Raw genomic sequence first — 15,577 nt, 5'->3', positions numbered from 1 at the left:
AAAAGCTTGGGCTTAGTTTTTAGATTTATCTTAAGGAAGTTATAGAAATAGGGGGGCAGCGCCTTATAGGCTTCCTTTATTATATAGTTACCTTCCACTAGCCGGCGGAAGGATTCTTCTAATAGGTTTGGTACTTCTATTAAGCCTATAGGCAGTTCCTTAAGCAGCTGTTAGTGCTCTTTTTATTTTATTAGTTCTACTAGCTCCGCCATATAGATCCTTATCACCTTTACGCTTTTTTATTTATAAAACTGGGCAAAGTTTATAGCGCGTATATTTATGATATTGTCTAAATTAGGGCGTATTTGGTCTTCTCCTAACGTCGCGGCGGGGCTGGCTCGTCTCGGTCAGCTCTTAGGAGCGGTTTCTAGGCGGCGGCCTTGCACGAGGCGTGTGGGGAGCGGGTGTAAGGTTAGGCGTTACGGTGGCGCGGTTTCTATTATCCGGGTCTTAGTGGTTCTATAGCCAGTCCTTGCTATAACGCGAGCTATAGTGTGCGCATATAGTATATGGCTTAGTTCTAAGTGTTAGGTTAAGCAGCTAGGATTTAAATAGTGTCTAGATTAGTATTGGATTCTTAGTAGTAGTAACGCGAAACGGACCTTCTTTCTTAGTCTCGGTAAGGCTAGCTAGCCCGTTATTTTGGTCTTAAGTACTAAAGTAGTCCAGTCTTCTATTATCTTGTTACTTTACAGCTATATAGGCTCCCCTTTATTAGGAATGTCTTTTACTATTAGGGCTTTATATATAGTCTTAGGCACTAGGCTTAGTAGTGCTAAGTATCCATATAGAGCGTCTCTACTACCGTTAGTTATCCCCTATGGGAGGCAGTACCTAGAGTAGTAGTCTAAGTTAAAGCGGATCTTAAGCTCCCTAAAGCTAGGGCGGGGCTTATGTTTCTAAAGCTAAGGTATACCTAGGATAATTAGGGTAACGGACGAGAGTTTAGTAACGAAAAAGAGTATAGCTTTAGTATGGAGGCTAATTGATATTTGGGCGGTAAAGTAGTCCGTAATAAGCGAAGTTGGGATACTATCTGCGAGGCGTAGTGGCCTAGGTGCTAATAGCTTCTTAGTTATAACGTTATACTTTCTTATAATAGACTCTTTGTCGGTAAATGCCATTATAGTACTACCAGAGTCTACTAGGCTTACTATATTAATATAAACTTGGGGGTATAGGTTACGTAATAAGGAGAGTTGGGTTTAAACAAGGATTAATTTCTTATTACTATTTGCTAATCTAAGATTAAATAGCAGCTTACTAATAGAAAGAACTAATTTATCTAGTAATAGGGACCTAATCTTCTCGTCTTCCTCTTTATATAGTTTAGACCCTTGGACGCAACTTAGTCTAAGGGTCTGTCTTTTAACGACTAGGGTACTAGGCTGTTTTGGCAGGGCGGTCCAGTGTCTATCTGGCTGGCGGTATCGGTCTTAGTCGGGGTATAGGAAGACAACACCTCGCTAATAACATGGCCAGGTTTATATTTATTAGCGCGGAGTCGCCAATACTAGGCGCTATTAATGGGTTAGGCTCCTATATAGGGCATTATTTGGAGTAACTAAGCCGTAGGGTTAAAGGGGGGGGGTCGTCCGCCGCGGCTATAATAGACTCCGCGATCGCCGCGTCCGCGGTTATTAGTTCGCGTTATTTAACAGGTTGGCATTGGGACTAGGTTTACTATCTTAGCGGGGTCATAAGCGTCCTTTTAGTGACCGGGCAGGCCACAGGCAAGGCACAGTCTATTATCAAAGCAGCGCTTACGTTCCGTGTCTAAAATTCTATTAAGGTCCATAGGTTCTCTAGTTACTGCTAGGGTTGGGGTTAGGGTTGGTATAGGGGTAGGGGCTTAAGCAGGTAGGCGGTGGTTAGTGTTCTTCTTAAGGTTGGCTTAGTGTGTATAGTTCGCGAGGTTCTTAGCGAACACATCCATCTGCTTGCTCCAACCTATATAGTCGCTATTATTAATTTTGTAGGCGAGTCTAAGTACCAGCTCTTCTATCTTTAGGGAGATAAACTTCCGGAGTAGGTCCACCTTCTATTTATCTATCTTCCTAGCGCAGACTATTAACTTATTAAGCTCTCCCTTTTAGGACTAGTAGTTACGCTCGCCCTAGGGGAAATAGTTAAGCTTATTTTTTACGATCTAGGTTGTGTTAAGGACCTTATAGTAGGCAGCGAGGTCTTTAAGCATATCTTCCTTAGCAGGCCATTTCCACATAGACGTGTTGTTTAGGTTCTCGTGCATAAGCTCTAGGCCCTACTTAATGAACTTATAGGCCTTATCCTCTAGCATGTCCGAGATGTAAAGGATCTAGGATTAGGCTATATTAAAGTAGTCCCAGTCACAGTTAAAGACTCCTTTAATCTTAATGTGCCAGGTCTTAAAGTTAGCTTATCGTTTTAGCGGGGTACCTTTTCCGCTAAATATTGGCGGGTCTTTAGACCCCTATTTTTTCTGCTAAGTTACTACTGTTATTATAGGGGTTAATTGTTTTAGAACGGCAATAGTCTCTACCTAAGAATTAATAGTTCCTATCTGGGAAGCAATAAGGGCGCTAAGGTTTTCGTTGGCTTTCTTGTTGGCGGTGTTTATATTATATATACATTGCAGTCCTACTTTAATGTTGCTAAGGAATTTATTGGTATAGTTGACAAGGGTAAAGTAAGCTTTACTAGGCTTAAAGGTCTTAGGGTACGGTGGGGAACGGCGGATTATCCACGCGATATTAGGGTGTGTCTATATAAAGAGGTCTATAAAAACGTCGCGGGGGTTCTAGGTTTCGGCCATTTTAGCGTCATTAGTGTCGCCTATCTAGGCGTGTAATACTAAGGTTGTCGAAATTGTCTAGGACAATACTAAGATTATTTGGGACTGTGGTATAGTGTTATCGGTCGCGTTAGGTCGCAATTATACTAGGAAAACGGAGATAATAGGCTAGGGAAAAACGAAGATTGCAATAGGGCGTAAGAGGAGATACTACAAACTGTCATAGTGCTGCAATAAAGTAGACTAAATAACTACGTTGTGGTATAAGGGAGAGAGGAAGGTAAAAAGGGGTATCGTATATAAATAGTAGGGCCAGCCGCCAAGGCGCTAGTGGTGGGCCAGCCAACAGTATAAGACAGTACGAGATAGTACGAGACAGTATGATATAGTATGTGTTAGGTCAATGCCGTGACAATCTTTTTGCAATTTATTTCTGTCCTTTCCTATAAGCTATATCCTAACCACGATAGTTATAATATATTCTTTAGGTAATTATATCTTTATAAATATATACTATAGCCTTATACTTAGAGTATTAAGAGGCGAGATATATCGTCGTAAAAGTTAAGTTAGATTTTAAACGGAATATTAGTAAATTTTAGACTAAATAGACCAATTACCTATATCTGGCTTCTTATAAAATAGAGCTACGATATCGCTATAATATAGAGGCGATAGAGAAGATAAAGAGCTTTTAGCTCGTAGTATTTTTTAGAGATAATTAGACGTAAAGAAGTATATAAGGGATTTTTTATTTTTATTTTTATTTTATATCTATTATGTTAGCGATTTAGTTAATCGAGGCACGAGTACGGCAAAAGGGTCGCGTAAGCCTATAAGATTGGATTGTCTATAAATGAGGATCTAGAGCTAGAGAAAGGAAAGGAGACGGAGGGCGGCGCCGCTTAACGTTATATACAATCCTCTAGTTATATAACGGCAATTATCTAAAACTATATAGAACTGTCTACGACTGTCTATAACTGTCCGCTATAATCTACTAATATCTATTAGCTACAATCTACTAGTTTCTACTAATATTTACTAGCTATAATCTACCAGTTTCCACCAGCGCCGTAACATTCCCCCCCTTTAAAAAAGCCTGCCCTTAGGCTTTATACATCCGTATTATATCCACAGAGTATTTTTATCTTTATACTTAATAGGTAGCTTATTATCTTCGCTATTTTAGCACTTTATTTACTTATTAAGGTACTTTAGAGGTCTAGGTTTATTAGGGTAATAACTATAAAACTCCTAAAGCTTATAGGGACCACCTATAAAGTTCTATATAGGGTACTAAGTAAGGTTTAGGTTATACCCTTTCCAACTAATATAATATTTTAATGTTCCCCTTATAAGCTTATAGGCTAGTATTTTTTTAATTTCCTATTTATTGTTACCGTTAACTTAAATTAGTAGGGGAGGTTTATTCTTTTATCTAGGTAATAGATTGTTTATAGCGTTCTATAGTTTATTTAAAGAGAAAATAGGGTGAACTTTAATTAAATTTAGGAGCTTTACTTTATATAAATTGCCTATCTTTTTAAGAACCTTATATGGTCCTGCTATTTAATAGTCTAGCTTATAAAGGCTCAGTCAAAAGAACAGAATCTATTGGTAGCCAGTGAACGAGAATTCCAAGACGAGGTCTGGAAGAAGGTCGAGGAAAGGACACGTCTATATACATGAGCCAAGGCTCGGCTCGGCCGAGCCCCTAACTAGGGTCTATAACAGTGCCGTAACATAGCTTATAGCTAGGTTGTTCCGTTTTTTAGTTCTTTATTATAACCTAGACTATATCTCTTACGGTAAAGTTAGGCTCTCGTCTATACTTATTTACCTACTATTATATTAATTTCTAAGCCTTTTTTTAGATTTATATGGGCTACTGTTTAGGCTTCTTCTAAGCGCTTGGCGTACTGCCGTGCTTCCTTATAAGATAGTTTTTTGCGTATAGTTTAGGGCCTTTCTAGTCTTTTCTAGTTAAAGCTTATATAGGGTAAGTAACCTATTTCTAGTTAAATAGGGGCAAATCCTATAGAGTTATAGGGTAGGGTCGCTTGGGTATAGTTTATTGGGGGTAATAGTTTAGCCTAGTTATCTTAGAAGTAGTTAATAAAGGGCCGAAGTCTCTAATCTAAGTATTAATTTATAATTTCCGTCTAACTATCTATTTAGGGGTAGTATACTATAGAAAGCTTTAGCTTAATACCTAAGATCCAGGTAAACTTATTCTAGAAAACTAATATAAATTACGGCCTATAATTAGATATAATAGTATCTAGTAGTCTGTAGATTTGGTAGACGTAGTAGATATATAGTTAGGCCGCTTTTTTAGCATTAATATTCTTATAATATGGGATTAAGAATAGGCGCTTACTAAAGCGGTTAATTAGAATTATAACCATATTATATCCGTTATGGTCTATAGGTAGTTTATAAAAGTCTATAAAGACATACTACTAGGGGCGTTTTAGTATTAGGAGTGGTTTTAATAGTTCTAGGGTCTTATCTTATAGGATTATAGATCTATAGCAGCTATTGCAGTTCCGTATATAACGGTTAATATTTATAACTATTCTGGGCTAGTAGTAGCGATTACTAATAATCTTATAGGTTTTATTTTTTTAGGGTAGGCCGTAGAGACCTAGGTATAAGCTTTGGTAATAAAATAGGTCCGTAAGTTCTATTCCTTAGTTACTACTAGCCGTTCCTAGTGCTTAAGTAGTCCGTTTTTAAGGGACTATAGGCTAGTAATATTCTTTGCCTTTTTACGGTACTCCTATAAAGAGGGGGTTATTTAGTTAGCCTATAGTAGTTTATTAATAAGGTTAAGTTTAAAGGAGTTAATAAGATATATCTTAGCGCCTAAGGAGTCTATACTTAGTTCTGCCCATATCTAGGGATTAAGGTATTTTAGTTATAGTAGTATCTAGGTCTATAATAAGATCTTTATAGCTATCTAGTTACCTAGGCCTTATTCGCGCCTTATAAGAGCGTCTATATATAACTAAGAAGTTAAACTAAGATAGGGTATCCGCCTAGCGTGCCTACTAGGCTATAAGGGCCTTATAATCTAAAACTACCTTAATCGGCTTAGGGGTTCCCTCTAGCTATACGCGCTAGTGCTAAAAGCTAAAGATAATAGCTAGCATTTCTTTGTTATAGATGTAATAGTTTAGCTTAGCATCTATTATAGTTTTTAAATAGTATATAATGGGGTACTATTCTTCGTCCGGTTGCTTTTAAGAAAAAAATACTAGCTATTACGCTATTTAAGGTATTAGTTTCTAGTATTAAGGGCCGTTTTAGGTTAAAATGGGCAAGTAGGGGAGCCAATACTAGCCGTTTTTTAAGCTTATTAAAGGCCTGCTTATATATAGCATTAAAGTAAAAGGGCTAGTTTTTTCTAGTAAGACGGTTAAGAGGCCGGGTAATCCTACTGTAGTTCTTAATAAAGTATTAGTAGAAGTTATAAAAACCTAAAAATAATTATACCCCCTTTATAGTCCGTAGGGGTGCCTACTAGTTAATTGCGGCCGTTTTCTTTAGGTTGGCTTTAATTCCGTTTATACTAATAATAAACCTAGGTACTTTATACGCTTAATACTAAACTTTAACTTCTTAATATTAACCTAGAGGCTAGCCTCGCGGAGCCGTTATAGAACTTTATAGACGTGCTCCTTATATTCTAGCTTATTCTTAAAGTAGATTATAATATTATCTAAATAGGCCGTATAGAAGTTGTTAAGGTAGTTAAAGAGTATATTATTTATATACCGCTAGTACGTAGCTAGTCCATTGGTTAGTTTAAAAGGAAGTATAAGGGGATCTTGTAGACAGGGGGCTATAAGGACACGATTGTGGAATAGGATAGATTGGTAAGAGAGACGAATCCTTAAGGAGGTAAGGCCTTTGGGATTGTAGAGACTATATACTACGGGCACGTACCTCCAGTACGTAACCGGCGACTATCTAAGGGGCGTCCAGGGGTTGTCCTAAGGGCAACCTAAGGTGTCCGCAATAATATCCCTTACATTACCTCCCCCCTTCTTATTGTCGGCCCCCAATCGCTATTACCTTACGGTAGGGAGATTATAAGGGCTTGTCCCGGAAGGGGTTTGGAGAGATATTAGTATGCTGCTATATATTATCTATCTATCTAACCCCTACTTTAAACTCCTAAAAACCTTAATAAGGAAAAAATATAACTAGAGAAAAGATGTAAGGATTGCTAGGAGACCTATTAAAAGCCTATTAGAAGCATGCTGGTAACTACCTAGGCTAATATAGGGATTTTTATACAACTTTACTTCTAAGCCTTTATACCAGTCTATAATTAATTACAAGTATTATAGGCAATTTAGTATTCTAGTATAGTTCTGTAGAACCTTTTAGTATGGGATTTAATGTATAGAGCCTTAGCTTACCGTTATCTTTAACTACTAAGATATAGTCTATAATCCTTTCTTATAATCCTTTTCTTATAATCCTCTGCGTTACTAATATATTACTCCCACATTTACCCTTAGGCTATTAAATGCGGTTAAGGTATTAATTAGTTAAAAAGACTTATCTCTTAAGATTTAGTGTATATACTTTTAAATCTAGTAGTCCTATACTGTATATTTAGCGTAGCTCTACCGCCTAGCAAATAAGGACATTTTGCGATAGTAATTATAGCTATTATACAATTGTTAAGAACGTCTATAATGTTGTTCTTTAATACTATAGTATTGTTTTAGGTCTAATTTAACCTATATACGTCTTTAATTTAACGTCTTAATTGCCTTCCCCTAGCCGCGTAGTTAGTTTTTATAAGGAGGTAATGGTCAAATAACTTATACGCGTATTTCCTTCCTTTTAAATAACGCTATTGTAACGGAGTTATATTAGTAAGGTTGTGGCTATTTACTAAAAGGGTATTAGACGGTAAAGTATAAGGATACCTTTGCTTATTAAGCTGCTCCTTTTCCTTAATACCTTACTTTCCCATTATTAACCTTCGTCCAATTTTGGACGTATCTTTAATATATTATTAAGATTTTCTTCTTTTCCATTAATAATTTAATATGCCTCTTTATTCTCCTACTAATTACTCTTTTAAGCAAATTCCATAGCGTATCCTAGCTCTACCTTTATATATAAAACCCTAACCTCCGCTAACCCATAACTGGTGCTAGTCCTGCCTAAATGATTTTGCCTATATATCTTTAAAAGACTAGAAATCTAATAATAGGATTTTAGAGGCTTGTAATAAGATACACTGCGTTAAATCTAATACCTTTAGTTCTTATAATCGATGCATGCGTACTAAGAGCGGTAGTTACGTTAAGGTAAGCTTTTCTATTCTTAATAGACTTCTATTACTAACTTTAAGCTTTAATAGCCTGGGCCTAAGTAGCGACATTCCTTTAATATTCTTAACTACTATATTGCCCGGGCTCTTTCTTATTCTAGCGTAAATGCTAAATAACCTAGTTAAATTTGAGACTATGCTATAGCTATCTATACTGCCTATAATTCTTAGTAAGCTAGCTAGTAACGCCTAATATAAGAGTAAGGTTAGTATACTAAGGATAGGGTAAGGGATGGGGGTAATAAGAAGAAGGTTGCTGTCTACTATAGGAAGGAGTTTGCGTATATGCGTTAAGTTTTAAAAGAGCATAATATAATATGGTATTAGGTAGGTTACCCTTCGGGTACCTAGCGGATAGGTAACTAATAGTTGCTATAGTAAGGTCTTGGTAGTTCTAGACTGTACTAGCTAGCTAACATCTCTATTTATTCTAGGCTTAAGTATATCTTTATTAACTATAAGCTTACTCCCTAAGAGCTTTATTAGTATTGGTTTAGACCTAATATTAGTGTTAAGCGTTTAAGAGTCTCTGCTCTAGCTACACCTTATTGTCCTACCCCTGTTTTTATACCTACCCATACCCCTACTAAGGGTTCTAGATCTTATTCTCATTAGCTATCCCTTAGAGGGCCAATAGATACTAATCCCCCTCCTAAGGGTAAGATATAGTAGCTTTTTAGATTAGGTATTTGGGATTTATTCTTATATATAGTAGCAATTAAGGACCTTAATTAGGTGCTTAGGAAGGCCTTAGAAGGCTTTTAGGAAGGGCTTAGGAGCCCTAAAAACAATATTCCTAGTATAAATTAATAAATGGGAATACAATTCTAGCAAAATGCCCTATTAACTCTATGCTATATATATAAAAAGGCTAAGGACCTGTCCTGCCTTAGGCTATAGCCCTAATTCTTATAGTTTCCGGAGCTTGTCTATCCCATATCCGGTTTAACCTATTTACTCTTTTCGCGAGCTTTTTTTATAGGTCGCGATAATACCGTAGTATTAGAGCTCTTTTTATAACTTGCAGATTATAGACCTTAGTCCTAATATTCTTTTAAAATATCTTTACAATAATTAAGGTAATCCTCTGGTTCCTATATAGAGTCCTTAGCAGGCTAGCCTAGCTATTTAACTTTATATTAAAGCTTGTTCTTAATAGACTTATAGCATAGTATAGCTTTAACCTTATACCGCTCGCCTACTACCTTAGGGTGTTTAATTAGGCCTAAACGGAAGTTCTTTTCCAGTAGTAGTCTATGCTATAGCTCTAGTAGGTTTATATAAAACACTAGATATATATAGGCTATAGATAAGGGTAGCTAGAGACAGTAGGCTAACTTACTAATTTGTTCCTTAATTTAGAAGGGACCTAGGTGTTAGCGACTTAGTTAATTAAGACACGAGCACGGCAAGAGGGTCGCGCAAGCCTATACGATTAGATTGTCTATAAACGAGGATCCAAAGCTAGAGAAAGGAAAGGGGAAGAACGGGAGCACCGCTCGAAGTTATATACAATTCTCCAGTCACGTGATGGCAAAGTGCCGTCACGTGACGGTAATGTGCGGCAATATGCGGGCAATGTGCCAGTACCGTAATATTACCCCCCCTCTAAAAAAGCCTGCCCTCAGGCTTTATATATCCGTATTATACCTATAGGGCGTTCTTGTCTTTATACTCTATAGGTAACCTATTATCCTTACTATACTAGCATTCCATCTACTTATCTAAGTACTTTAGCGGTCTGGGTTCGTTAGGGTAACGGCTATAAAACTCTTATAACTTATAGGGACTACCTATAAAATTCTATGCGGGGTATTAGGTAGGGTCCGGATTATATCCTTTCCAACTTACGCGGTACTTTAGTGTTCCCCTTATAAGTTTATAGGCTAGTATTTCTTTAATTTCCTATTCGCTGTCGCTATTAACTTAAATCGGTAGGGGTGGTTTATTCTTTTGTCTAGGTAATAGGTCGTTTACAGCTCTCCGTAGCTTATCTAGCGAGAAAATAGGGTAGACCTTAATTAAATCCGGGAGCTTTACTTAGTATAAGTTGCCTCTCTTCTTAAGGACCTTATACAGTCCTGCTATCTAATAGTCTAGCTTACGGCTAGGCCGTTCTATCTTCTAGTTCTTTGTTATAACCTAGACTTTATCACCTACGGTAAAGTCGGGCTTACGCCTATACTTATTTGCCTACTGTTTTATTAATTTCTGGGCCTTTTCTAGGTTCGTACAGGCTACTTTCTAAGCTTCTTCTAAGCGTTTAGCGTAATGCCGTGCTTCCTTATAAGATAGTTTTTCGCGTACAGTTTATAGCCCTTCCGGTCTTTCCCAGTTAAAGCTTATATAAGGTAAGTACCCTATTTCTAGCTAGATAGGTGCAAATCCTGTAGAGTTATAGGGTAGGGTAGCCTAGGCGTAGTCTATTAGAGGTAGCAGTTCGGCCTAATTATCCTAAAAGTAGTTAATAAAGGGTTGGAGTCTCTGGTCTAAGTACTAGTTTATAATCTCCGTCTGGCCGTCTGTCTAGGGGTAGTATACCGTAAAAAGCTTTAGCTTAATACCTAAGATCTAGGTAAACTCGTTCTAAAAAGCCAATATAAACTATAGCCTATAATTAGATATAATAGTATCTAGTAGTCCGTAAATTTGGTAGACGTAGTAGATATATAGTTAGGCCGCCTCCTTAGCATTAATATTCTTATAATAAGGGATTAAGAACGGGCGCTTGCTAAAGCGGTTAACTATAACTATAGCTATATTGTATCCGTTACGGTCCGTAGGTAGCTTATAGAAATCCATAAAGATATGCTACTAGGGGCGCTCTAGTATTAGGAGTAGTTTTAATAGTCCTAGGGTCTTGTCTTGTAGAATTATAGACCTACGGCAGTTATTATAGTTTTTTATATAGCGATTAATATCCATAACTATTTTAGGCTAGTAATAACGGTTGCCAATAATTTTATAGGTCTTATTTTTTCTAGGGTAGGCCATAGAGACCTAGGTATACGCTTCCGCAATAAGCCAAGTCCGTAAGTTCTGTTCCTCTACTACTACCAGCCATTTATAGTACTTAAGAAGTCCATTATTAAGGGACTATAGGCTTATAGCGTTCTTTATCTTTTCACGGTACTCCTATAGAGAAGGGGCTGTACGGTTTACCTATAGTAGTTTATTAATAAGGTCAAGTTCTATAGAGTTAACAGGACATATCTTAGCGTCTAAAGAGTCTATATTTAGCTCTGCCCGTATCTAGGAGTTAAGGTACTTTAGTCGTAATAACGTCTAGGTCTGTAATAAGATCTTTACGGCTATTTAGTTATCTAGGTCCTATCCACGCCTTATAAGGGCGTTTATACAATTTATAGCGCCTGGCCGGTATATAATTAGGAAGTTAAACTAGGATAGAATGTCCGCCTAGCGTGCCTGCTGGGCTGTAAGGGCCTTCGTTATTATAAAATATTCTAAGGCCTTATAATCGGGGACTACCTAGATAGGCTCGGGGGTCCCTTTTAGCTGTACACACCAGTGCTAAAAGCTAGAGATAATAGCTAGCGTTTCTTTATTATGGATATAGTAGTTCAGCTTAGCATCTACTATAGTCTTCAAATAGTAAGTAATAGGGTGCCATTCTCCGTCCGTCTGCTTTTAGGAGTAAACGCCAGCTATAACACTATCTAAGGCATCAGTCTTTAGCATTGAGGGCCGTTTTGGGTTAAAGTGGGCGAGTAAGGGAGCAGAGACCAGTCGTTTCTTAAGCTCGTCAAAGGCCTGCCTATATGCGGTATTAAAGTAAAAGGGCTGGTTCTTATGGGTAAGTAGGCTTAGGGGCCGGGTAATTTTACTATAGTTCTTAATAAAGCGTTAGTAGAAGTTATAGAACCCTAGGAATAACTACACCCCCTTTACGGTCCTTAGGGGTACCCATTAGTTAATTACAGCCGTCTTTTCTAGGTCTGCCTCAATTCCATCTATACTAATAATAAACCCTAAGTACTTTATACGCTTAACACTAAATTCTAATTTCCTAATATTGGCCTAGAGGCCGGCCTCGCGGAGCCGTTATAGGACTTTATAGACGTATTCCTTATGTTCTAACTTATTCTTAGAGTAGATTATAATATTATCTAGGTAGGCCGTATAGAAGTTATTAAGGTAGTTAAAGAGTATATCGTTTATGTATTACTGGTACGTAGCTGGTCCGTTAGTTAGTCTAAAAGGAAGTACTTTATATTTATATGTTCTGTAATAGGTCTAAAATATAGTAAGATCTTCTAATTTAGGATCTATCCTAATTTGGTAAAAGGCCTGGCGGATATCGAGCTTAGTAAAGATCTTAGCTCTACTTATTTAGGTTAAAGTCTCATTAAGTAAGGGCAGTGGGTAGCGGTCCTTACGGGTTATATTATTAAGCTTGTGGTAGTCTATATAGAAACAAAGTCCTCTATTTAGCTTTTTAGTAAAGAGAATAGGCGAGTTAAAAGGGGCTTAACTAGGCTTAATAAAGCCCTTATTTAGGTTATTAATAAGGTACTGCTTTATAGCCTATAACTTAGCAGTAAACTGCTGACGAAGGGGGCTATAGTTAAGTGTGTTTTCCTTATCTGGCTTAATCTTAATCTTATAATCGTACGGTTAGTAAGGCGGGAGTATATTGGACGCTGCCTTGGAGAATATATCCTTAAATTTCCAGTGTTAATAGGGTAGTTTCTGTTCTACTAGCTCCTCGTCCATAAGTTTACTTTCCTATCCGCTAAGCTCACTTTCCTTTTCCTTAATTATTTAATTAATTTCATATAAGCTAATAGTAAAGGCAATAATATTAGGTTGGACTAAGTTCTGGTAGAATTCTACGGCGCTAATACAGTAGATATTAACTGGGGGAAGGTCCGTAAGTTTCTTTACGGACTTCTATTAGGCCGTATTTTGCGGTATAGGGTTTATAATCTTCTTTAGCTTACGTTCCATTTTCTATAAGTTGTCCTTCCGGTCTATACGTTTAGTATAGCGTCTAATACTCCTTGCTATTCTTTATAGCTATATAGGGCCTAAGTTCTCTATAGGGAGCTCCACTAGCTTTTTACTAACTTTTATAATCTTTAGTACAGGTAGTATAACATAGGTAGTTTAGGGGTGGCGTAATATACGGATCCGTTATAGGTTAAATTATACGTCCCTTTTAAAAGCCTAGTCCCTACGTATAGCATTGGCCTAGTAAACGGTGTTTATCTATAGCCGAATAAGGTTCTCTATTATAATACTAATTTCCTTTATAAAAGAAGGCATTAGGGGTAGGGTTTTGGGCTAGATAAGCCGTCTACTCCGTATATTAAGCTATAAACCTAAATAGGCTAGCTATTTTCTTCCTAAAATTATATCGTGGCTTTTTAGGTCCGTAATAAGCAAGGGGATGTTATACTGCCTTTATCTGTTAACGCGGAGGTAAATCCGTAAGATAGTTGAAATAGGTGGCCCTATCCATCTGCTATACCCGCGGATAGGAATTAGTTTAGGTAGTTCTTTAATAAATGCATTTAAAAAGTTAACCAGCTTTATGGTATTCTGGGTATCTATTAAAGCAAAGGCATTTACTCCAGAGTTAGCTAAAGCAGAAGTTAAAACTTAATATCTATTGCGGAATAAAGTATAAGGGATAGTGTAGCTTCTTTTACTAACTAGCTAACCCAGATTAATATATAATATATTAATCCCTTTTAACCCTAAAGAGGAGTCTTCCTCTAGGGTTCCTCTTTTCCCAACTTTATACTATCCTCCTGGATTAACAAAACCTTGCCTGCTTTTGTGTTTATTGGGTAATCTTTTACAATATAGCCCTTTTGGCCGCAAGAGAAGTAAGCTCCCTAATCGCTAAGGGCCTGTATATAGGGGTTACTATATATAGGCTGAGTATTCATTAGACCCACGGCAGGACTAGCTATACAGCTAGCTACTAAATTAGCGGCGGGCTATACGGCCAGTGCTGTAGGGGTTGCAGATCTTACTAGGGCGCTGTGGCCTATTCTTATAGTACTTATATTTTAGTTAACAGAGCTTCTAGTCTTGTACTACTTAGCACGTACCTTAATTTAACGGAGGCCCTGGTTAATAACTAGGCATTAGTCCGTAAATTCCTTTAGCGTCTATACGGTAGTATAAACTGGCAGTATAGCGCGCTGTAGGTCCAGGGTAAGCTTGTTAAAGAGGTCTAGCATTAGATCTTTCTAAGGGATTTAAGCCTGTCTAGCTAGGTGTAGAAAGCGGGTCTAAAAGGCCAAAAAGGTCTCTATTGTTTTTATATTTAGGCTTTTATAATTAAGCCGGGCGTTCTATACTTTAAAGGGGTCCTTATAAATAGAAGATAGGTAGTTAATTATCTCTTCTTTGGAGAGGAATAGGTCTGCTAAGTCCTGGGCGTATTACGGACGTAGGTATATCTATATATTACTGCCAGTACAGCCAAAGACGTAGGCCATTTTAGCTTAGGTAGTAGGGAAGTTGTCTATATTAACTTTAAGCTTATCTTATAGTTAAAGCTTCTAATTATTAAATATAGGGTTAGTTCCGTCTGTAAGCAACAGGGGGTTAACAACCTTCGCGGACCGCGATAATGCTAATGCTGTATATTAGGCTAGGGCCTTAAGGATTATAGCAAGTCTCTAGGTATCTAATAACTCCTCGCTAGGTGCAGAGGTGTCTCTAGTTTTAAGTAGCTCTTAAAGCCGTTTAATTTTAGTATTAGCTACTGCGAGCTCTTCCTAGGGGGTCAAGACGGCGGCTGTTTCACTATTAGAGGTATTTGCAGGTCCTACAGTGGCTTTGCCAGCTACTGTGTTTCTTAGCATAGTGGTAGGGGTATTAGGTAATTTCTAGTGTTTGTTCATTTTTTAGGGGTTCTAGTCTATGCGTGTCCTATTTTTAGGTTTCGCGTTCTATTTATATTCTTTTAGTTTTATCCTATTCTTGTAGTTCTAGTAATGTCCTTAGGGTCCTATTCTGTGTCCTTGTTCTATTTATAGTCCGTAGATATTTTTAAGTTCCTTCTTAGGAAGAAAGAGTAGTGAGGAGCTTTAGATAATGTTAGCGACTTAGTTAATTAAGGCACGAGCACGGCAAGAGGGTCGCGCAAGCCTATACGATTGGATTGTCTATAAACGAGGATCCAAAGCTAGAGAAAGGAAAGGGGAAGAATGGGAGCACCGCTCGAAGTTATATACAATTCTCCGGTCACGTAATGGCAAAGTGCCGTCACGTGACGGCAATGTGCGGTAATATGCGGGCAATGTGCTAGTACCGTAACACTAGGTATCTTACATTAAGCTTCTTTAATAGTTAATAGGTTTTAATATTTGTTAAACGTAATAGAACCTTATTACCTACTCCAAAATGCTTATCTTAGTGCTTGCGGTTATACCAAAGTCTTTATTACTCTTAGGTGTTTTATA

The sequence above is a fragment of the Cenococcum geophilum genome (assembly GCF_001692895.1).
Source record: "Cenococcum geophilum 1.58 unplaced genomic scaffold K441scaffold_67, whole genome shotgun sequence".
NCBI classification, from domain to species: domain Eukaryota; kingdom Fungi; phylum Ascomycota; class Dothideomycetes; order Gloniales; family Gloniaceae; genus Cenococcum; species Cenococcum geophilum.
The sequence above is the reverse complement of the archived record's forward strand: the minus strand, read 5'-3'. Positions refer to the sequence as shown.